Below are 24,372 nucleotides of genomic sequence, written 5' to 3' on the forward strand. Positions count from 1 at the left end.
GGAGTTTACAGTTTAGTTGAGAAGACATGACTAACACACATGAGATAATGGAAAACTATACAAAATCATCTGTATGACAAAGACTTCCAGTAATATAGACATGCTATATATAGAGAAGAATAGCAAAGGCTAGAGGAATAATGGGGGCAACTAGATGGTTCAGTGGATAGAGTGTTGGCCCTGGAGTCAGAAAGACTGATCTTCCCGAGTTCAAATCTGGCCTCAGACATTGGTGTGACCCTGGGTGAGTCACTTAACCCTGTTTGCCTCAGTTTCCACCATCTGTAAAATGAGCTGGAGAAGGAAATGGCAAGCTACTCCAGTATCTTTGCCAAGAAAACCCCAAATGGGATCACAAAGAGTCAGACATGACTGCAAACGACTGAACGACAATACCAAAGAGGAATAATAAGAACTGGAATTTATGTAGAACTTTAAAAGTACTTCACATACATTCTCTTACTTGGCCCATACAATAATTCTGAAATGTAAGTATTCCAGTTATTAGTATTCTCATTTTAAAGGTGAAAAAAATGGAGATTCAGAATTTAGGTGACTTTCCTATAGTCATGCAGTTAGTAAAATAGTGGAGGTAGGATTTGAAACCAAGTCTTCCTGGCTCCGAGTCTAGCCCTCTAGACATCATTATGCCATCCTGTAGATGTAGAGAAGGCTTAATGGTGAAATAGGGATGTGAGCCAGGGCCTTAAAGGATCATTAAGATTTAGCTAAGTGTTGAGAAAGCGTGACATGATTTCGTTATGTATGAGTTGAATCAATCTGACATGTTCCCCTAGAGTTCTAGCTAAATTTGTAGTACCATATGTCTAACATCTTAAGGGGGTTGCCACTACATGGCATTTACATATTTGGTAGCATAGATTACTTCCCCTTTGTCTTGTACCATGTCACCTCCACACCCTGTTATTGCTCAGCAGTTTAATTGTGTCAGATTCTTAGTGACCACAGGGACCAGAGCACACCAGTGCTGTCCATGGGGTTTTCTTGGCAAAGATACTGGATTAGTTTGCCAATCCAGTGGATTAAGTGAAACAGAGAGTAGGTGACTTACACCCAGAGTTACACAGCTAGTAAGTGTCTGAGGCCAGATTTAAACTCCAGTCTTCCTGACTCCAGGCCAGCTTTCTATTGACCAAAATATCTAGCTGCCTCTATCTCCCTCCCCACTACCTACTGCAAGCCTATTTTTCCTCAGCTGAATGAAACAAATAGAAGAAAAAGAAAATACCCTTTCTTAGAGTATTAGCATGTTATTAACACTCTATATAAGGTGTAGGGTGTGTTTAGGGAAGACTAGCACCTCTGGTGTGAGGACTGCTGAGCCCTTTTGGGACTGCTTTCAACTTTTGGTGTCCACCTGATTCACCCAACTCTCACCTGGGGCTCTAAGGAGTGCAGTAAACTGTTTCAGCAACAGCCAAACGAGGTTAAGGGTACCCAAGGGGTATCAAACCCTTCCATGAGTTAGGGGCATGTCTACTCTAAGCATGTGAAAACTTCCCCCAGGACTGGGTGGACAAGAGCAATTTATTCCAATGGCCATGGTGATGACTGAAGCTTTTGAAGATACCAAGATCACTCACTGCATCCTGAGCCATCAACAGTTGTCTTGACTTTGTCCTGCCACTGGACTTTGATGATTCTGGAAGAGAGAGGGAGGCCAACGACTTCTTGTAAATCTGCCTCACTCAAATCTGATCAATGTGTGAATCAAAAGACATCACCCATACCATTTTACCATTTTTTTACCTACCTCAAAGTCCTGTGGGACAGACAAATGATGAAGCAGCAGGTGTGGTTACACTGGGAGCTGTAGTCACAACCCTACACATAGGCAGCCCAGGCCATGGGATTGTCTTTTTACTTCTGCATCAAAGAAGATGCTGTACTTTATGAGAGACATTTATTTAGAGACATCTTCACTCCAAATGTTTATGTGGATTATTTGTGCCTGACCTGTGGTACAGTCTTGGACTTACATTGGTCTGATCAGTCCTAGCTGGACACATTGTACCTTGATTCCAAGGTAGTGATGTCAATCTGGTCCTCTTCAAGAATGAAGGATGACAACCAATACTCTATTTAATTCTATAAATAGGACTTAGAGCTAGGAAAAAATGATGAAATCATAGAATCTACCCTTGTTTTACATATAAGGAAATGGAGGTCCAGAGAAGTTAAGAATTTTATCCAAAGAGAGATGGCGAGACTATAGCTACATAAAGAGCCATTCCTCCACAAAGTTGGATTTTAAAAATAGGATGAATCTATTTCTGGAAAGATGTGAGGAACTGAAGGATGAATGACATTTTATCAAAGAGAACCAACCTGCAGTTCTGATTAGCATCCCACATATCATGGTTGAAAATGGGATCCTGGCTGTGGTTTGCTCAGAAGAGTCCTCTATGATGCAACAAGATCATAGGCTTCCACTCCTTCCTCCCTACACCATTAATAAAATATACACCTTTATTTTCTATTTTGGTTCAGACTTATAGTTTCATGATTGTTGGGAACTTCCAGTAAGGAACCTCCATCTACCAATACAAATTTGAATAGTTCTGCTACTTATAATGCTGGAGAGTGGTTGAGAAGTTAAGTGACTTGCCCAGGGTCATGCAGTCAGTTTGTCTCAGGGACAGGTCTTGAACTAGATCTTCTGGACTCTGAGACTGGCTTTCTATCCATTGTGCAAAATTGCCCCACTAGTCCCATGGCTTATCAAGTAACTTTCTGTGTCAATTTTCCAATACATCCTGAAGGAATGGGTTCATGATCCATGCATCCTTAATTAATCCATATCTCACAGGTCTCCTTTTGTTCTTCTCTAAAGGCCTCTCAGCTTTGCTTCCAGACCTTCTAGCTTATCTTGCAGTGTTATTACATTTGGCATTCTCAGCTTTATAATTATCATTCTCGCACAGACCTTCATTGTGTTGGCCTTTTAACTTGCAAAGTTTTCACACAACCATATTTAACTCATTCATACCGTGTACAACTCACTCCAACCCATTTTAGCTCATTTCTTGTAGTTCATTAAAAGAAGATCCAATGTGGATCAATTATATGAAAGGCCAGAAGATGTAGTTACATAACTGCATTCTTTAATCAGAAAATGGTCTTATGCCTACCGAAACATTTTTTTAAATTTCAAGTTTCTTGGGGGCAAGGACTGTTGTATCCTCCACATCTAGCATCTCCATTATTATAGTTCAGTCTTGTCTGACTCTTCCATAGCCCCATTTGGGATTTTCTTGGCAAATATACTGAAGTGGTTTACCATTGCCTTCTCCAGCTCATTTTACAGATGAGGAAACTGAGGTGAATGGGGTTAAGTGACTTGCTCAGGTATAGCAATATTTTAAAAATAAGAGGCAGGCACATATTCCAGAGTTGGAAGGAACCTCAAAGATTATTTAGTATAATTTAGCTAATAGGTATCCTTTCTGCAACTTTCTCCAGTGGTTACCTAGTCCCCATTTTGAAGACCCCATTGATACAGAACCCACTGTTTGCTAGAGCAGCCCATTTCACTTTGGGGAAATTCTTGTTATTAGATTTTCCTCATACTGGTTAGTATCAACCCTCCTGGAACTCCCCACCATAACTCCTCTGGGGTTAAACAAATTTCAGTCCTTCTTCCTTGTGCCAATTTTTCCAATATTCAAAGATGGTCATAATGTCTCCTTTTTGTCTTCTTTTCTTCAAACTAAATACCTCTAGTTCCTTTAGCTGATCCACACATAATGTGATTATACCTCCTCACACAGGATTTTAATCTCTTCACTATCTTGATCTGGGCATTCTTCATTTTCTCAGCTACTTTCCAAAAATGTGGTGCCAGAGTTGAACATTACTACAGAGATGATCTGACCAGGGTACAGGGCAGCAGGACTATCATCTCCTTTATTATGATACTCAAACTGATCCATGAGCCCTTTGATTTGGATGTACCTTCCAATGAAAAAGACTCAACTCATTTATGCTTTCTCATCCTATGTGATACTTATTTATCTTCTCCCAAAAGTTTGCCTCAGGAAAAGGCCTTTTTTGCTTTCTCCTGATACCACAAGGTTACCAATGGAGTGCCTAGCTATCTACCTGTCATCCTTTACCCTTGCTACATGACTAGCCCATCTTCTCTTTCCATCTTGTATTTCCGTGATGATATCTTTTATTAGTGTCCTACAAAGGTTTTCAGTGGTTGTCCATCGGCACTGGCTTACACCTACCATTTACCTTTCCGTTGCCTTCTGTGTGATATTCCCTTTCAATTCTTCAGTGATCATTATATTCTGTATTTTGCTGCCATATAGTAACATTGAAAGGATATTGGAATTTAAAAAATGGAACTTTATTTCTGGGAGAATCTTGGGGTCATTAAAGCAGTCTTGCAATCTCTTAAAAGCAATCCATTCTGCTCTCTTCTTCCCGAACAATTCTGTGCCCAACTTGTCCATTTTTATGGTTCATCCCAGATTTACATGTTGATGGACAAGCTCTATGGGTTGTCTATAGAAATGCATGTTATGGTCTGGCTAATAAATATGGTCCTCCACAGAGTCCTATTCCTATTCCTCACCGTGGCGTGGAGATGATGCTGGGTTCTTATACTAGTGGAGCATAAGCTCTGGAATGGTCACTGGTCAATAATCTAAGCCTCTATTAATGAAACTTAAGATTTTGATAGTGGCATCATCTGTGTCAGACCTACACAACGTGGCAATAGGTAGGGGCCAAAATTAAAGTAGGTTAAATTTCTTTGGGGAGTAGATAGGTTAGACTAGAGACAGACTGATAATGGTTGGTTGCCACAGGTCATGTGACAAACAGGAGAGAGTGTGTAGAGGCAACCCTACTGGGGTTCTTCTGGACCACCCAAAATCCTTGGCAGGGAGCCAGCAGGCTGTGGGCTGTACATTGCGCAGGCCTGATCTATGTGGAGGTCATCTTAGGTATTATGGGCATGCGCTAAACCCTCAATATAATAGCTTTTTGGATACCATATCACCTTATTGACCATTAGTATTGAGCTTGCTTTTGCCCAATCTTTTTCCCTTAATTCTTCTCTAACCACATTGTCCTCATCTTGTACTTGTGCATTGATATTTTTTCGAGACTTAAGCACATATATTTATCTCTATTGAACTTCATTTTATTCAATTAAGCATCTTTTAGTTTGTAGAAATAAGTTTTGATCATAACTTCATCCATCACCTACCCATGTTCAGCTTCATGTCATCTGAAAATACGGTCAACATGCCAACTATACATTCATCCACATCTTTGAAAAAAATAGTTGAACAATACAGGGCTAGGGCAGATACCTAAAACCCTTCACTAAAGAACTACTTTCAGGTTTACGTCAGTCTTTTGGTTTGGTCATCTGGGGCTGTGTGTTCCAAACTATGGTATCATCAAGCCTACACTTGTCTGTCTTGTTCACAAGAAAAGCATTAGCAACTTTGTCTTTGGTCTTGCCAGTATCTAGGCATGGTGTGTCTGTGAACTATATGAAATTCACTCTCTAAAAACATATGCCCATCCTATCCTTCCTTATATATTTTGACCTCTAAGAGGTAAGGTACCATAGTGGGAAAAAATACAGGACTCAGAGGGAGAAAACCTAGCCTTTAGTCCTGGTTCCCACACTGTCAAGCTCTGTATCTATCTATCTATAAGAAAACTGCTGATAGTACAGCATCTCTGTAGCCAAAGGTAGGAAGAATATCAAGAAAGACGGGTGATCATTAGTGTCAAATCCTACTGAGATATCAAAGAACATGAGGACTAATAAAAGGGCATTAAATTCAGTGATTTGGAGGTGATTTTCTGACCTTCTGAGAGCAGTTTGAGTAAAATAGTAAGAAAGCCAACTTGCAACAATTGAGGAATAAATAGATATGCAGTTCTAGGTATAGGGGATTGCGTAACGGCACAGGGGTGCCATATTGTATCGTATCATATCATATCATATCATATCATATCATATCATATCATATCATATCACATCACATTACATCACATCATATCATATTTATAGAGAGCAATGAATAGGGCATTTTGCCTGGTATAGAGCATTTGAAAGGAATAATAGTAAATAAGGAGAGATAATGATAATTTTAATTTGAATAGTAATTTTCAGCTTTTGTCCCAAACTCTAAATATAAAAATTTATACTTTGAAAATACTATACATATATAAAATGTATTCACAATTTTCTTATATCACAAATCTAGAGGGAAAGGGCATCTTAGAGATCACCTAAACCAATTAATTTGTTTTAAAGATGAGAGAACTGAGGCCTGGAGAGGTTTGGTGACTTGCCCAAGATCATACAGATGGAAGAACTGGGATTTGAACCCAAGTCCTCCCTTTAGCTACCCTTATATCTCTCAGATTCTATTGGAATGGAAGACTATACATAGGAGACTGTTAATAATAAGCACATCTGGAATTTCAGTACATTCTGTAGCTCTTACTTTATTTAACTCTCATTCAGTTATGAAGAATCATCTCATAATCTAGAATCCTGAAACATTTCCTTCTCAAAAGTCTGAATTCTGATTTAACTGAAAATGTACCTTTTTGGGTATATTGAGTAATTTTTTTAAAAATTGGGGGCAGGGTTTAAAGTAGTTGCTACAAAATGTACCAACACCCTAATTCTGAGAGGGAGAGTACTTCCCTGCCCAGGAAGTCCTTTTCCCATTTCTCAGAGTCCTCACCAAGATCATTTGTGGGTTAGGCCAAATAGGTTGCTTCTCAGGAGTGATTCATCACTATGCTGTACTATCTTTGATTGCTGAGGGGATCTTTGGCGGCTCCTTTGACCTTTCAAAGTTCACTAAGCCCAAATCTGATTCATCCCGTCACTGATATTCACTTACCTAAGTTCAGTAAAGAATAAACACAACAGAGAAAGAAGAAACAGTGGTGCCATATATTTAAGGACACATGGTGTCAGGTGGGGAAGCAGCTCCCCCATCTGGGTGCTGAAAGCATTTCTTTTTCCTTCCAAAGCTACGGGAAAGAGAGTTCATCCATTTAAACCTTTTGTATGCACACTCCCCTGCAAGTTGACATCACCCTCATGATGTTATTGATCCTTTTCAAGAAATAAAGGATAAACAACAATAAGTTTTGGCTCAGCCGCAAAAAAAAATATTTTTTTCATCACTGCATAGTAAGCCAGAAGGAAATAGAGCATGCCTACATATACTCTGAAGTGAGGAGGAAGAGGGAACTTCCATCACACATTTCTTGAAGTAGCCTTACCAAGCTTCCATGTGTATATTGTGCATGTGTTAAAGACTAAATACTGGGCTTTTATTGGTCAGTCTCTCCCTGCCCACCCCCTTCCTTCTATCACACTCATATTGCCCCTCTCATATAGCATACAATAGTGTATAATTTTCTCAGTGTGTTTCTGCAGATTCCTCGTTCCCAAATCTTCAGATTCTCTGCTAACCCTTCCTATCATTTAACCATGTGGCTCCCACCGTTCTAGATACTCTCAGTTCTGTAGATTCTGATGCAGACCCACTGAAGTACTCAAATAGCTGTACCTTGGACTCTGACACCTTTCCGAATATTCCCACTAAAACATCTTTTTAGAAAATTTTGCAAAGAATAATTACATGAAGAATCACACGTAAGAAAATTACACATGAGAATTCTAGTGAGAAGCTATCATGTACATCACAAGCCAAAGGATCACTGGAGAATTGAATTTGCTCTAACAGCAGGGGCTTTATTGTCAGGAGATTTTTATAATGTGAATTCCCAATAGGGACTTTCTGCTCGTGCTGAAGTGGTCTCTGGAGAGGAATTTTCATCTGACCAGTAAGTGTTTTAAAGATCTAATAGGTTTGATTGAATAACAAGTTCTAGATGTAAAGTGTCCTAAAGTACAGAATTACTCCTATAATTATACAAACCACATTTTAAAAAGATTAGAGTACAAAGGGAAAAAAAGTCCCATCAATCAAATACATTTTGAACAGCTGTCTCTAGAGAGTGATAATAGGAACTATTACAACAGGCACATTGATTTGATTTAGAGGACTCCTAATGATGCTTTAATGCTCTTGGGAATACTGATGTACTTGCTAGAGGAGGGATTGGGGAGTTCCCTGCTCTTTATCAGCATGTGGAAGAATTTTAAACTCGCTGTTGAGTTGTTTCAGTCTTGCCCAACTCGTCATGATCCCATTTGTGGTTTTCTGGGCGAAGATACTGGAGTGGTTTGACATTTCTTCCTCCAGCTCATTTTACAGATGAGGAACTGAGTCAAACAGGGTTAAGTGATTTGCTTAGGGTCACACAGCTAGTAGGGTCTGAGGTCAGATTTGAACTCAAGTCTTCCTGACTCCAGAGCTGGAGTTTTATCCACTGCCCCACCTAGTTGCCTCCATTTAATGAGACCTCGATTCTTTTATGACTAAAAAAGAAAGAGAAATTGAGTCATATTTAGGGCAGAAATTTAGGGCAGTTCCTCAGGGCACTGACATTTAGAAGGTACAAAACTTTTAATCAATGATTCTAAAAGACTGTGCACATTTAAAATTTGTCACATATTTGGACAACACTTTCATTCAACCATATGGAAGCCAGTTAGCCAGAATAATCAAGCCGGGAAGATACCAAATGGTGAGCATATTTTTTTTAAACTCAGTCACATGACAGGTAAGCTCCTCCCTGACCCCATCCTCATACTTCTCCAGCAGCAGCCTTGGGTCTTGGTGTCCCTTCCCATAGGACCAATATCGGGGTCTTCTTCCTCTCTTAGCTGATGTTAGGGTGTTTTGATTGCTGCTCGACCTAGGGGACAGAATGGCTAGTTCTGACTGTGAGGGACAGAGATTGTGGGGAAAGGGTTGTAGACTTAGGGGCAGGGTACACATTTCTAGGGGCAGAATGGCATAATGAATAGTGTTGGATTTGGATTCAAGAGAACTGCTTCAAATCTGAGTTCTCAGTCTTACCAGCCATTTGACCATAATCTTTGAAGCTCTGTTATTTGTAAATTATTGTTGTTTAGTCATGTCTGACTCTTTGTGAGTCCATTTTTGGGGTTTTCTTGAATGATTTGCCATTTTTTTCCTCCAACTTATTTTATAGATGAAGAAACTGAAGCAACCAGGGTTAAGGGACTTGCCCAGGGTCACATAGCTGCTAGGCATCTGAGGCTGGGTTTGAACTTAGGTCCTCCTGATTCTAAGGCTAAGACTCTACCCAATGTGCCACCCAGCTGCCCATATGTAACAGAGGGAATAATATGTGAGTAGAGTACCTCTACCTTATAAAAATATGAAGTGATCCTGTTATTTTTAATACTATATTGGCTATGCCAGGTTTTTTTTTTAGAAAATTCCTACTATATTTGACTCTACTTTCCTTATTTCTGGAGCTGTCCCCTGACTATCTACCCTAGCAAGAATAATAGCTTTTTCCCTACTATTAAGGTGACAAGAAGAGGGCCAATTAGGACCAGCTTGTGGCAGGGAAGCAACAACCATACAGGCAGAGATGTTCTGGTAAATGATTAGCAACCGGCTCTCCAGAAGAAAAGAAATGTATGCAGGAAACATTTTTCGAGTTAAATATGCCTTATTTACATTTTCTCCATCACCTTCTTAAATAAAGACAATCAACAAAATACTAAGTCAAGTTCTGATTTGTAGCATTTGCTGATTTCCTAGATGTAAATGCTCACACTGAAAACTTAACAGTTGCGTCTCAAGAAGGGAGCCAGTATCAGCTGGCTCCAGAACACTCCTTCATACAGGTGACTTCCTTTGATATGAGTGACTAGGATGCATAGCAACAATTAGGTTAGCAGCAGCTGTTGAGGTGGAAGACCCAACAAGACCAGCAACAAGAGCTGCCAGCACAGGTTCTTTGATCTGCTTTACTAAGGAAATTAACTTTAAGAGGTTAACAATCAGTTTAATTACACAAACAAATATCATTCACTTAGTTCAGGGGGAAAAGATAAGCCCCCTGAACTTCAAGGCAAATACAAACAGAAATTACAAACATCAACAGACAGACCTTATCTGATTCAAATCACAATATATAGTTACCAGAGAAGAGCCAATGGGTCTGGGTTAGCAAAGCCAGGGGGCAGTTACAACGGCTTGCCAAGAGTCTCAACACTCCTTCCATGAATGAGCCCCCAAAGTCAAATGCCAACCTGGGATCTTATATGCCTGTCTCAGGGCCCTGGGGCACTTGAGGCTCACCATTTAGAGTGTGAGAAATCACTATGGGAAAGCTCCAACAACCAGCACCAGATCATATACAAATCAATGACTCCCAATGGTCTTAGTGCTGAAAAACATTCCAAGACAAGATCCCACTTTCCCAGCCCCACTCAAACAAAGTCCAGAATCATTAAAGGCATTTAAGAGAAGAACAGCAAAAAGCCTTGCCCTGATTAGCATTACTGGAGGTAGGCAGATGGCTCAATGGATAGAGTGATGGGCCTGGAGTTAGGAAGATCTGAGTTCAAATCTGGCCTCAGGTACTTAATAGTGTGACCCTGGGTGAGTCACTTAACCCTGCTTGGCTTAATCCACTGGAGAAGGAAATGACAAACCACTCTGGTATCTTTGTCAAGAAAACCCCATAGACAGTGTGGTTCACACAAAAAATCAGACACAACTGAACACCAATCCAACCTTTTCATTTTATAAGTAAAGTAATTGAAACTTAGTAAGATTATAGGATTTGCTCAAGGTCATATAGGCAGTAAGTGGCAGTGCTGGGGTTTGAATCTGGGTTTTGTGATTCCAAATTCATCCCTCCTTCACACATTAGGAGTAGTAGTATATAGTGGAAAGGACACTGGGATTTAGAGTCAAAAGCCCCGGGTTTGAATCTTGCCTCCATTTATTAGCTTTGTGAATTTGGACAAGTTACTAAACTTCTCTGTGCCCACCTCAGTTTTCTTATATGAAAATAGGTGGTGAAGGCGAGAAGTTTAGACTCATCCAGGTTTCCTTTTAATCTGAATTTTATGTTTAATGTGAACCCTAATTTTTTTCATTCTGTGATATACTTTGAATTTTGAGGGATGCATATGACCTTTGTCCAGATAACTAAACATATTTACATACAGACAGAAACACACATTCATCCAAGTATTTTCTGTCCTCCTTCTATTCTTGTTACCATTGCCCCTATAATACCTTTCCTGGAATTCTCCACTGGGTAAAAATTGGGCGAAATGAATGAAAAACTTCAGGAAGTTAGTTAATCAGTCAACGAGCATTTAATAAGTAATTGTTCTATATTGAGCACTGTGTTAAGCATTAGACATACAAAGAAAGTCCAAAAAAAATTAGCTCTTGCCCTCGAGAAGATTACATTTTAATAGGGGAGATAATATATAAACAGGTAGGTATGATAATCCCACAAGCAAAGTCACTAGGGTGAGATATGGAGGAAAATCAGGAAAGGCCTCTTGCAGAGCGTGGATTGGAATCTTGAAGGAAGCCAGGGAAGCTCAGAAGCAGATATGCGGAGGCATTCATAGCAGGCATGGGGCACAATGCAAAGGAAATAGAATGGCCTGCTGAAAGAACTGCAAATAGACAGTTTAGCTAGAATGTAGAATATGTATTGGGGAGCCTAGTGCAAGATGACTGGAAAGGTAGGAAGGAGACAGGTTATGAGGAGCTTTTAATGCCCCAAAGATGACTTTATATTGGGTCCTGGAGTTAAAAGGGAGCCACAGGTACTCACTGAGCAGAAGGAATGGCACGATCAGACCTGCACTTCAGAAAAATCATTCTGGCAGCCAAGTGAAGGATGGAATGGAATAAGGAGAGACTTGAGGCAGGGAGACCTGTTAGAACTTTATTGCAGTGGTCCGGATGTGCTATAGATTTGTCTGTAATGCATCGAAATATCCCAACAAATTTCTGAAGGCAGCCACCAGCAGGGAAATGTGAAATAATAGCTCAGAAAGGGAGCCTTATAGGTATTTAGTATAGTGCAAATGAAAGATAGGGAAAATAGCCTAAAGGGAATAATATATCATCATCAGAGATTAAATTTTTGGGCTAAATGTTGCCTTCCAAAAGCATTTAAAATTTTTTAAATATCTCAAAGAAAGGTAATGTATTAAACTTGAAACAACTAATATCTTTATTTCTATTGTTTTTAGGTGTGTCCAACTCTTTTTGATCCTATTTGGAGCTTTCTTGGCAAAGATGGTGGAGTGGTTTGCCATTTCCTTCTCCAGCTCACAGGGGAGGAAAACTGAGTTGAATGACTCATCCAGGGTCACACAGCTAAGTTCTGGGGCTGGATTGGAACTCAGGAAGAGAAGTCTTCCTGACTTCTGGCCTGAGGTTTTATCCACTTCACCACCTAGCTGCCTTCAAGGTAACCTACTCTAACCTCCCTCCTAGTGTAAGAGATGACATAGCAGATAGACTGTGGGACCTGAAGTCAGGAAGATCTGAGTTCAAATTTTGCCTTTAACAGCTGTGTGACACTGGATAAATCACTGAAGTTCTGCCTACCTCAATTCCCTTATCTATAAAATGGGGTTAATAAATAGCACCTTTTGCTACTTCTAGTGAACACCAAATGGCTGACAACACTGGTGCTGCAGGAGGTGCAGGAGGCCCTGGGGGCCCCGGAGTCGGAGGTTGGGGTGGCTTCTGCGGTGGCTTCAGCAGTGGGGGCTGAGGTCGAGGCCAGGGCCGTGGTTGAGGCCGGGGCTGGGGCCGCGGAGCCTGGGGAGGAAAGGCCGAAGACAAGGAGTGGGTTCCTGTCACTAAGCTGGGCCGCCTACTCAAGGACATGAAGATCAAGTCTTTGGAAGAGATCTATCTTTTCTCGCTCCCTGTCAAGGAGTCGGAGATCATAGATTTCTTTCTGGGATCTTCATTGAAAGATGAGGTTCTGAAGACTTTGCCTGTTCAGAAACAAACTAGAGCTGGACAGCGTACTAGGTTCAAGGCTTTTGTGGCCATCCATGACTACAACGGCCATGTTGGTCTGAGTGTCAAGTGCTCCAAGGAAGTGGCCACAGCTATTTGTGGTGCTATCATTCTGGCCAAGCTGTCCATTGTTCCTGTGAGATGTGGCTACTGGGGGAACAAGATTGGCAAGCCTCACACAGTGCCCTGCAAGGTCACTGGGCGATATGGATTGGTTCTGGTGCGCCTGATCCCCACTCCTAGAGGTACTGACATTATCTCAGCTCCTGTGCCTAAGAAGTTCCTGATGATGGCTGGAATTGATGACTGCTATACATCTGCAAGAGGCTGTACTGCCACTCTGGGCAACTTTGCTAAAGCTACCTTTGATGCCATCTCCAAAACATACACCTATCTAACCCCAGACCTGTGGAAGGAGACTGTGTTCATTAAGTCTCCCTATCAGGAATTCACCGACCATCTTGTGAAGACTCACACCCGAGTGTCTGTCCAGAGGACCCAGGCAGCTGCTGTGGCAACCACATAGATGTTTTTTATAAACAAATAAATTGAACTATGCCTGCTAAAAAAAATAGCACCTTTCTCATGAGGTTGTGTGAGGATAAAACAAAATAATATTTGCAAAGAACTTTGCAAACCTAAAAGCACTATATAAGAGCTAGCTATTATCATCACATACTGCTTGGTTTCAAATTATCAAAAACAGTAAGAGGTCTGTCCCCTTGCAGAAGTCATATGATAAAATAATGGGGTCATCTGTCTGGAAATTTGGATTTATTGGAGAGAAGTTATATTACACATATTCCTTTTAAAGGGCAACAGACCCAGCTGAAGTAGTGAAAAGAGAGGCAAAAATAGAGGCTTGGCATTCTGCAGAGCTAAAGAGACAGATTAGCTTTCCAGAAATTAAGTGCTGTTGGGGCATATAGGGTGGGGAGTAAGTAAAAGGGAGGTGTTAAAGAGATGTCATCATTCTAGAATATCCCTGAGTAGAAGCTCAATAATGAGATACGACTGACCCTTTATCTGAGTGGTGCACAGGTAGGTGGGAAGTCTCATTATTTGAGTTTTATTATCTTTCTGTTTTTAGTAGTAGATGTATCTTAAACTATAATACGGGGGTGGTTTCTTTTTGTTCCATATGAAGTGGGAGAGGAGAAAATAATCTTGATGGAAAATGAGGTGAATATGCCTTATTTGGAGATTTTCTTGAAGTAAACACCAAGTGGGGCCAAATTAATTGGCCAATTTTGTGATAAATTTAAGAAATACTGTGTGCAAAAATTTTTGAAGTCATTGCTGAGTCTAAAGGAATTTGGCCAAGGAAGGGGGTCAGGTACTTGCTGCAGTTAGAATAACTTCCTGAATCACTGGCAGCCATGGTACTAGTCTTTATGTGGGAAAGTACGATAGCTTTTGGGGAATCCTGTCCTATCTAACCACGCAGGTTTACTTTTTAATCTTTCTTAGCTTTGCAGGTGAGGATCAAGACTCCCATTGAATTGGATTCAATCAAATTGAAAATGTGGTGAATATCTACCGTTTATGGGACTCAAAATTAGGGACACAAAGAAGTGTCTCTTGGGCGTTGCTTTCAAAGGACTTAAAATAGGATTATGGAAACAGGATATACACATAAAATGATAAATAACAACATAAGGTAGTACATACTAATTGTCAAGTAAGTAATAGATTGTAGATACTACAAATATTTAAAAGTGAAGGGGTATGTTATGGTGGGGGAGATTCCCTTTTGGAATGATTCCTGAGATCCTTGCCATCTCTCAAATTCAGTGATTCTATGTGAGGGGCACCCCACATTTGGACTCCAATATCACATTTTGGATGTATTTTTTGAAGAAATGTGAATGGCTACAAAGAAAACAAAGGTATGAAAAGCAAGTAGACTAGACCTACTAGTTACAAACATGGTCTGTATTGGAGACAGTATAATTTCAAGGGCCTCAAGGGATTGGTTCTCAAGATATCTGGAAGATAAAAAGTGTGAGGGAAAAAATCCTACACTTCATAATTGCTAAAAAAAATGGGGGACTGAAAAGGATATCAACAGTTACTGATCTATAGGTCTATTTTTCCATCTATTTGAGTTTTTCTTTAAGTTCATCATTGAGAAGGGTATTAGTAATATTATTAGCAAACCAATTTTTTTTTCTATTTTAAGGTTTTTCAAGGCACTTTACAGATATCAACTCATTTTATCCTCCTTTATCCTATAGCTGTGGAATGTAGGTGCCACGATTATCCCCATTTTACAGATGAGGAAACTGAGGCTTCAGAAGTTCAGTTGGGTTGTCTATTATCGCACAACCAAACTTACATCTTCCTGAGCATAAATCCAGCTCTGAACCCACCCAACCACCTAGCTGCTTCTAATAGGACAGACACAGGTTTGTGCAGAGAGTTTGGAGGGCTGTCACGGGGTTGAGACCTTGGACTTGGACTATTTGGTTCTATAGGGAAGAACCAGGAGCAATGGGTAGAAATCACAGAGGAAAGCTTAGACTTGCTTTCAGAAAACAAAAAACTGTCCTAACAGCTAGAGATGTCCAAAAGTGAAATTATCCCTATCAAGTAGTCTCGGGTTTCCCTCCTTAGAGGTCTTTAAGCAGAGGCTATAATATAACATAATAACATTTTAATATGATATGACATGATATAACATAACATAGTATAACACAATGTAATACCATGTAATATGATACAATATATAATAAATATATGATACAATTTTATGCGATGTGACAGGGTACAAAAACATACTGTAATGTACTATACTATACTGTGCTACACTGTACTATACCATAGACTATACCATACTATACTGGTTGGGGTTATTGTAGTGGGGGTTCCTTTTGTATGTGACTTGGAACTAGAGCACCACTGAAGTGCTTTCCAACCATCAAATTCTGTGATTCAGTGAAATGATATTCCATAGTAGGTCACCTCATTGTCATTACATAATTGCCTGAAAGACATTGACGAAACAAGATCCTACTACGCCAATTGCTTTTTGACTGTAAGAAAAGATTTGCTTAGGGAGAGCAGGATAGCGCCTTAAAACATCTCCCCAAACGAGATGTCTCCCATGTATAATGTCAAAATTCTTTAAAAATATAACAACTGAGGTAATTTTGGTGATTTCTGATTACAGCTGTCAACACCCCAGCTGTCTGGGTTTCCCCCTTCTTTTGCTTGTTCTGTTTTCATGCCGGAGGGTCCAAAGAGATGGGTGTTGTGACATTGAATTTCCAGAGCATTACAATGTGAAGAGAGTGTCCAAGTTCTTAGAATTATAGATTTAAAGCTGGAAGGGACCAAAGAATCTAAATTTTCTTTCTCTTCTCCTCTTCCCCCTTTTGCAGATGACCAGTCTGAGGCATAGAAAGGCAAAGTGACTTGCCCATAGTCAATAATTGTGTGTTAGGAGGAGGATTTTGACCCATTTATTTCTGACTCCAAGCCCAGTGTCCAATACATCACATTGCCTTCAAGATTATTTTTTCTTCTTTTTGTTTTTCTTTTTTTTTGCAAGGGGGAAGGCAGGGAAATTGGGGTTAAGTGACTTGCCCAAGGTCACGCAGCTAGTAAGTATGTCAAGTGTCTTGAGGCTGGATTTGAACTCAGGTCCTCCTGACTTCAGGTCTGGTGGTCTATTTACTGCACCACCTAGCTGCCCCTTCAAGGTTATTTTTATTGGGTTTTAGCAGGACATTCAAAAAAACCAAGAGAATCTCACTGGCTTGACAGAAATTATGACAGATATTGATGAGACTTATCATGCATAGAGATTTTGCCATGTGAGGTCAGATTGGTTGTTCTTGTTGCTAGATTTGGAACCATTCATGTCAAGTCCTGGAAGCAATGTAGGGTGATGCTGGAGTTACCAGAGACATCCACTGGTGATCATCTTGCTGATGTATTGGGGTGAAGACCTTTTGCTTGGCTGGAGCAGTGCTAAGTGGTAAGAGCAGGAGCCTCTATGACAAAATCAAGAAGGCTTCTGACCTTGGAAGAAACCTCTGATGATCTGCCTACAGAAGCACTTAGAGAAGAGGGTGTCTGCCTGATATATCAGCCAGGGCTGGGTGTTTATGAGATCATCCTTTCCTCACTATGAGGTTGTGACTGCAGGTGGAAAAAAACTTGTCCCCAACAAAAGCAGATAGTGAACACAATGACTAAGACAATGTAAATGAAAAGAATAACAACCACAAAACAATAAAAAATGAATGTTGCAAAATTACAGAGAACAAGTATGGATCACTTCAAGTAAGAGATATAAAACGACTTTCCTGCTTTGCTCCTTTGCAGAAATGGGGAGAGGGGAGGTGTGCATATAAGGTCAGATTTTTTGAAAAATGTTTATCAGCTTTACTGATTTTTTTCTCTTCCTTCTTTCTTCCTTTCTTTTTCTTTCTTTTCCTTCCTTCATTCCTTTTTGTGTTAAAGAATAGCTCTTTGGGTGGAGAGGAGAGGGATACAGAGAAATTTCAGCGATGTAAAAAATCAATAAAAATTTATTTTAAAATATCAGATAAAACTGCTCTCAGCCTCAATCTTTAAAATGGATGTAATAGATGTTTTTCCTTCAGAGGGTTGTTGAGAGGATCAAATGACATGTGAAAAAAGCTTTGCGAACTTGACAGTGCTACACAAAGAGCAAGCTATTATTGTTTTTTTTTGGTAATTATTTGTGATTTAAAAAATTTTTTATCTGTAAATATGTACTACAGTATTTTGTGAAAACCTAAACAAATTTTAATAAGGTGGATAAGTCAGAAATCTAAACCTGTTTTTTTCACCTCTCCCTCCTCCCCACACCATACCAATGCAAAATGCCAAATGACTAGAAAGAATAGAAAACTTTTTTTAAAATTAAGTGAAAATTAGTTGTTACTGATTTGTTCAGTCATATCTGACTTTTTATGACCCCATTTAGAGTTTTCTTGACAAATATATTGAAATGGTTTGCCATTTCCTTCTCCAGCTGAGGCAAACAGGGTTAAGTGACTTGCCCAGGGTCACACAGCTAGTAAGTATCTGAAGCCAGATTTGAACTCAAGAAGATGAGTCTTCCTTACTCCAGCTTGGCACTCTATCATTTAGCTGCCCTAGTTGCTACTGATATCCTGTAGCTAATGCTAGAAGGGAAACTGTGTTAATTCTGCTCTTATCTCAGAAACCAGACAATCATATTGTTATCATTGAGTTTTTGAGCAAATCCTAAACAGGTTTGTTAGCTATTTCACTGGATTATGCCTTTTTCCTTATTGATATCTTATAAACTTATATTGTGTGTTTGGTAATAGAGCCAGCACTGTGGTTTAGGACAATGAGATTTTCGAGCTGTAAGGGCCCTATGGCAGGAGAGCTAGAGGGGACCTCAGAGGCATCTTCTCTAACCCTTTCACCTTTAGAGATGAAAAACTAAGGGCCAGAGAAGAGAAACCAGTTCTCTAATACCTCCCAGGTGGTAAGTGATGGACAACAAAAGCGAGCAATCTGGGAATAATTCACTAATATGGTCACTATATGGGGGATGTAGCTGAGAAGGGTCAAAAATTTCCCCCAGGAGGGAATCACCAGGCCTTAGTTTGTATTGGTAATGGAGGGCAACTTCCCTGCCCAGGGATAGAAGTAGTAAAGAAATGTGTTAGAGGTGAGATGTGCACATCTCGTCAGCCCCTCCATGATCTGTTGGCTTCACTCATGTCCAATCTCCTCTGGTCTGTGCTTTACTTTGTTCCATTTTTGTCTTCCCCTAAGGTCCCATGTCCTCCACTTGAATGATGGCCACTAGCCATTACACAGCTACTACTCGGATGGTTCAGAATGAAGACTTAATGAAGACTCCACCAGGACCCCCCAGTCTCTCTAGCATGATGGTGCTGTATGATCCTGGGTGAGTCACTTAACCCAGCTTGCCTTAGTTCCTCATCTATAAAAATGAACTGGAGAAGGAAATGACAAACCATGTCAGTATTTTTGCTAAGAAAACACCAAATGGGGTCATGAAGTGTCAAACATGATTGACAATGACCGAACAATAACAACAGTAGTCTATCATGGTGAGGAAACTGAGGCAAACAGGGTTAAACGACTTGTCCAGGGTCATGATGCTACCTGTGCTAAGTGCTTTGAGTTCAAAGAAAGAATACAATAATGTTATTAGTACTGACTCTAATATTTAACAACTTTACCATGTTAATTACCCATATGGGTGGCTCATTTGTGAGTAGCCCCTAAGCAACATTCATTCATAGTGGGCCTTGTCTCAGGTGGTTTATTCAGTCTTTGATCCATAATTATTAGATTTTTGCCAAAGCCCTAATGCAAACAGAAACTACCCTCAGCTGTTATGTGGGAGAAGGTTTTAATCACAAATCTACCTTCATTCACTTTTTGCTTTTTCCTACCATCATATCCTCCTCGAGGATCAGATTTCAGGGAGCCATCAAGCGTTTCCATTTTTTTCCCCTGACTCAATGCCTTTCTACCTCCAATCACCCATGTATAGAATTTTCCCTATGGAACTCGCTCCCCTCAGTAACATTGTTTCACCTAATATTACCTTTCAATGTAATCAATTGACCATGGTAGTCTTTGATGTTTGTATATAAAAACCAAAGAAATCCCAATTTTTTATTTCAAGCGAACAAAAAACCCAAGAATTGTTTTCCGTCCATATGGACATGGGGACTCTAAGACAGAAGTTGCAGTGAACACATTTTTTTAAGGGCCTGGAAAGATCAGTTCACCTGCATTCCCTACCTATCTAATTTTGTTAAGCAATTTAATTGTAAAAAGTGGAAATCTTTTAAAAGTGCATTTTCTACATCTATTTTTTAAAACTAGGAGCACATTCTTATATCTTATAATACTAACAACAACAAACAACATGGTTTGTGAGATTAATAATCATTATTATGCAGCAGGCATGCAAAGGCACCTTGTGATTAACAAAACATCTTGTCTGTAATTACTTCATCCTACTCATTGCTTCCTCCCACCCTCCCAAACTGGATTTCAAGTGGTTCTTACACAAAAATCAGACTATTGTAGAACCCATTATGTGGGTTCATTAATCATTTCTTTAGTCTAACTTCTCCAAGTCCTTGACGGTAGCAATAAAGTAAGAGTAAGGTTAAAGAAAATTCCACCATAAATGGTTGTGTAAAAGGCAATACTAAACAACTAAACAAAATTCTCTGTCTTTCCTTTTGTTTCAATAGGTCTCTCTCTCTCTCTCTCTCTCTCTCTCTCTCTCTCTCTCTCTCTCTCTCTCTCTCTCTCTCTGTATCTCTCCCTGTCTTTCTGTCTTTTGTCTTTCTCATAATTTTCAGTGGCTCAGGATCCAAAGTTTCAAAGAATTGACTTTCCAAAGTCTTTTAATGAACACATAATAACAGGAGAAACTGTTACTTTAGAAACAGGTATCTACTGAGACCAATATAGAAAATAGGTAAGATAGTCTAATTATACCCTTGTGTTCTTGGCTAGAATAATATGGTACTCTCTTCCTTTCTTTTCATGATATAGAGCTCTGGTCCTTATTTTTCCATAGAGTCAAAGACTCTTTTTTTTAAAAAAAAATGTTTTCTTATTATGAACATAACAATCACCAAATAAAATGGGCATTTCCATTTATATTGCAGAACAAAAGGAGAAAACGTGAGGATGCAAATCTCTACTACATGCAACTGGCTCTTCCTTTTAACAATTCAAAGCACTCATGTAACCTTTGAAGCTGATTTACTTGTTCATGATCACAGTAGCCTACTCATACACTTTGGGGTTACCTTGTCTATAGTCTAACCTAATGCAGGAATTCCTTCTATAATATCTATGGCAGATGGCCTTTCATTAATTAATGTATAGCAAAGCATCCATTACCCTCTTTATAGTTCAGTAATCTCACTGAAAGTAAGGGACTGACACTCTTACTCTGCAGTTCCTCAGATTTGGTGGGTGCCCATTAAATGTTTGCTAACGCATAGGCCATACTATCAAAAGTTTACTGGGCAAAGGAAAAATTGTGAGACCACAGGAGAAAAGGCAATAGTTGGAATTTTAAATAGATAGGTATCTTTTTACCATTATCTTTTCACCATTCAACAGAGTAAGGACATAATGGTTTAGTCTAAGCAAGGACTACTTCTGAGAGTAATTGGCTTTGTCCTAAAAAAGACACCCACCCTTTTTAGGTGAAAAATTTTTTTTGAAGCTTAAAATTTTTTAATAGATTTTAGGAAGAGATAGGGTTACTTTTTGTGAATAATATGGGTGTCCATCAATTGACAACGGATGAAATACCATCCTATAGAGAATGCAATAGAATATTAGTGTCCATTAAGAAATGATGAATGTGATGAATTCAGAAAAAACACGGAAAGATATATATGAGCTGATGTGGCATTAAACAATAAAAAATAATGATTTAAACAAGGTAAATGAATAGATTGTTAAAAAGAAGTTAAACTCTAAGTGCCATAAACATCAGAATTGTCCTGGAAAATGGCTAATGGAATATAGCAGCAGATAAGGAAGAGCCATCTAGGGCAGAGCATTGTAGATGTTGTCAGACAAGGTCACTCTACATTTAACTGGTTTTACTTTGTTATAAAGAAAGCAGGTGGAGTGAGTGGTATTTCCAGAAATTACTATGATATACAAAAAAAAGGCAGCTGTAAAATTTATTCTTGAGAGAGGCAGGAGAAAGACAGAGACAGAGAAAGAGAGACAGAGAGAGCTAAGAACAACAGTGGGGTGACAAGAAAGCCAATGATGACTGAAAGACCCTTTCCAAGAAAGCACTTGCTGATGGCAGGAAGTTCCATTTTATGGAAATTAAATTTCAAGAGAGCATTTAATACAGAATATGAGGGAGCCCACACACCAAGAACTATTGTCTTCTCTGCTTAGTCAGAACAAAACAAATCTATATGGCATCATTGAAGCAATCTGCTGTAAAATTGGGTCCTTATTGAGTTGACTACCTCTATCTCCACACACTGAGTCTAAGTATATTTTTGAGAATCTTTGCTAGTTAAGTATTTCCTAGTATCTCCTGGACCACTTTGGTCAAGTAGTGAGACTTTTGATCTGGAAACTAATTGACTTACTAAAAAAAAGATTTTTTCTAAGGCCTGACATGTTGATCTATGTAAAGAATGATGGGTATTTGTTCTGTGCCTGGAAATCTAAGAAAGGATCCAAGTCTAACTTTCAGTGAAATGTCGCTGGGGAGTTTAACCTCTAGAAAAAGATCATCGTTCTTTTGAAGTGAACAGAACTGGTAGGACAATCTATAAATGACAGCAACATTGCAAAAACAAATTACATTGAAAGACTTAAGAACTCTGATGAACTCTATAGTCAACCACCATTTCAGAGAACTCATGATGAAATGTGCTACCTACCCCCTCACAGAGAGGTGGTGGACTCAGACACACTTTTTGATATTTTTGACATATTTTAAGACATATTTTTTGGATGTAGCAAAAGTAGGAATTTGTTTTGCTTGACTATGCATATTTGTTATGAGTTTTTCTTTTTTGACAGAGGGGAGAGTAGGCAGGAATAGAAGGTTTTTGCTCATTGAAAAAACATTTAAAAAGCATAGCTGTAAACAATGACAAACAATGGTAGTGAATCTGATCTTCCCACAACTTTCTTGTCTCTCTTCTCATTCCTGTTATGCCTACTCCCTCCCTCCTAGGCTGCTGAATTCCTATTTAGCCTTTAAAGCTTAATTAGGAAGCCAAACCTCCTAGGAAGCCAATGTGGTAACGGCCTTCCCTTCAGACCTTGCAGGGCACTTTGTTTTGCAGCTTTTGAGTGTACCACCATGTAAAGTATTATCGCTGTCCATATATGTGGATATCCTCCTAAATAAGCTGCAAGGTCTATGAGGCCTGGGACTATGTCTTATTTACTCAACTTTGCATCTTTCCTAGTGCCTAACACAGAGCTCTGCTAAGGAAGCATTTAAATGTCTGTTGATTAGTCATAAAATTCTTACTCTCTAAACCTCTAAAAGCTGGCCTCATTTCAGTTCTTTTACAATATTTTGAATAGTTAGATTTTGCCAAAAATTTATAGCCTTTTGGGGGAACTTCACTTGTTTTGATGAAAAAATGTGTTGCTAGTTTGTTTTTTAGGACAATACATGTTTTACTCTGAATAAGGTGTGTATTAGATTTGTGGTGAGCTAAGCCTATGTGACATCATAGAATCAAAGAGACCTTAGACATTCCATTAGAAACCTTTGATCATATCTTTAGGTTGTTGGATAAAGTATCAGAAGAAATGTCATATCAGAAATACAACCTGGGTGGTATCTGAATGGCCTTATCATCAGAGACCCAGACCTTACTGGATTTCTGACTCTCTACCACTAGAAATGCTATGAAGAGTATCAGCAGCACACAAGATTCTGAAGGAAGGCAAACATAGCCATGGTATAGCTCCTTCCTCGCTGCCTTCTCTCCAGGCAGAATACTGGGGACAATACTCAGAGACATGTCCAAATCAGGAAAATAATAGGAAATTTTTAAAATGCACTTATATATCTGATCCCTGCAAGGAGATGTGGTTCTGAATCATTGTATAAACAACCAAATCTTCCTAAAGGTGACAAAGTTGTGACCAGCACATAATCTCTACAAGCAGTGGTCTAAAGGGCCTTTCTTTTTCCTTAAATATTCAGGCAATGCTAATTCCACATACCATGGGGCATTTGCAGGTATGCTTCTCTAATTACAAAATATACATCAGGAGATAAATCATCATGTCTGTTTCTGCCTTTTGAAGTAGGTGTACCTGGTGTGAGACCCTCCCTCTCTCCCAATTTTCCCACCCTGAAGCCTTGGCTACCCAGACACCAACACGGACAGCTGAAAAGCAGAGGCTACCATACAGACCTAAGGGCTTTTCTAAACGATGTCTCCCTCATCAGCTTATGGTCTAACGAGGGAGACACAATGAAAACAACCACGTATTACACAAGATAAGTCGGAAATAATAAATAAAGGGAAAACACTGGTATCAGGGTTACTTGTAGAAGATGTCATCTTAGCTGGGATTTGAAGGAACCATTGTGGCTTGTTTGGTTCCAAAAGATTGAGCCAATAGAAAATTGATAAGAAATAAAGAGTCAGTGAGGCACAGGGGGAGCAGTACTAAATCTGAAGTCAGAGTTTTGAATTAGAATCTACTTTGATTTTCTTTTCAAGGGATGCAACCAAATCAATCTTTTCTATTAATATTTAGTATTTTATTTTGCCCCAATTACATGTAAAACACGTGATTTTTGACATTAGTTTTTTTTTAAAACTTTGAGTTCCAAATGCTCTCCCTTCCTCCCCGCCCC

At 39.3% G+C, this 24,372-nt stretch overlaps 1 pseudogene; it reads left to right on the forward strand.

Moving 5' to 3' along the window:
• The first annotated feature begins 12,624 nt into the window (after window positions 1-12,624).
• Window positions 12,625-13,508, forward strand: LOC118857341 (annotated as a pseudogene).
• Window positions 13,509-24,372: the final 10,864 nt, after the last annotated feature.

This window comes from Trichosurus vulpecula, chromosome 7 (assembly GCF_011100635.1).
Source record: "Trichosurus vulpecula isolate mTriVul1 chromosome 7, mTriVul1.pri, whole genome shotgun sequence".
Classification (NCBI taxonomy): domain Eukaryota; kingdom Metazoa; phylum Chordata; class Mammalia; order Diprotodontia; family Phalangeridae; genus Trichosurus; species Trichosurus vulpecula.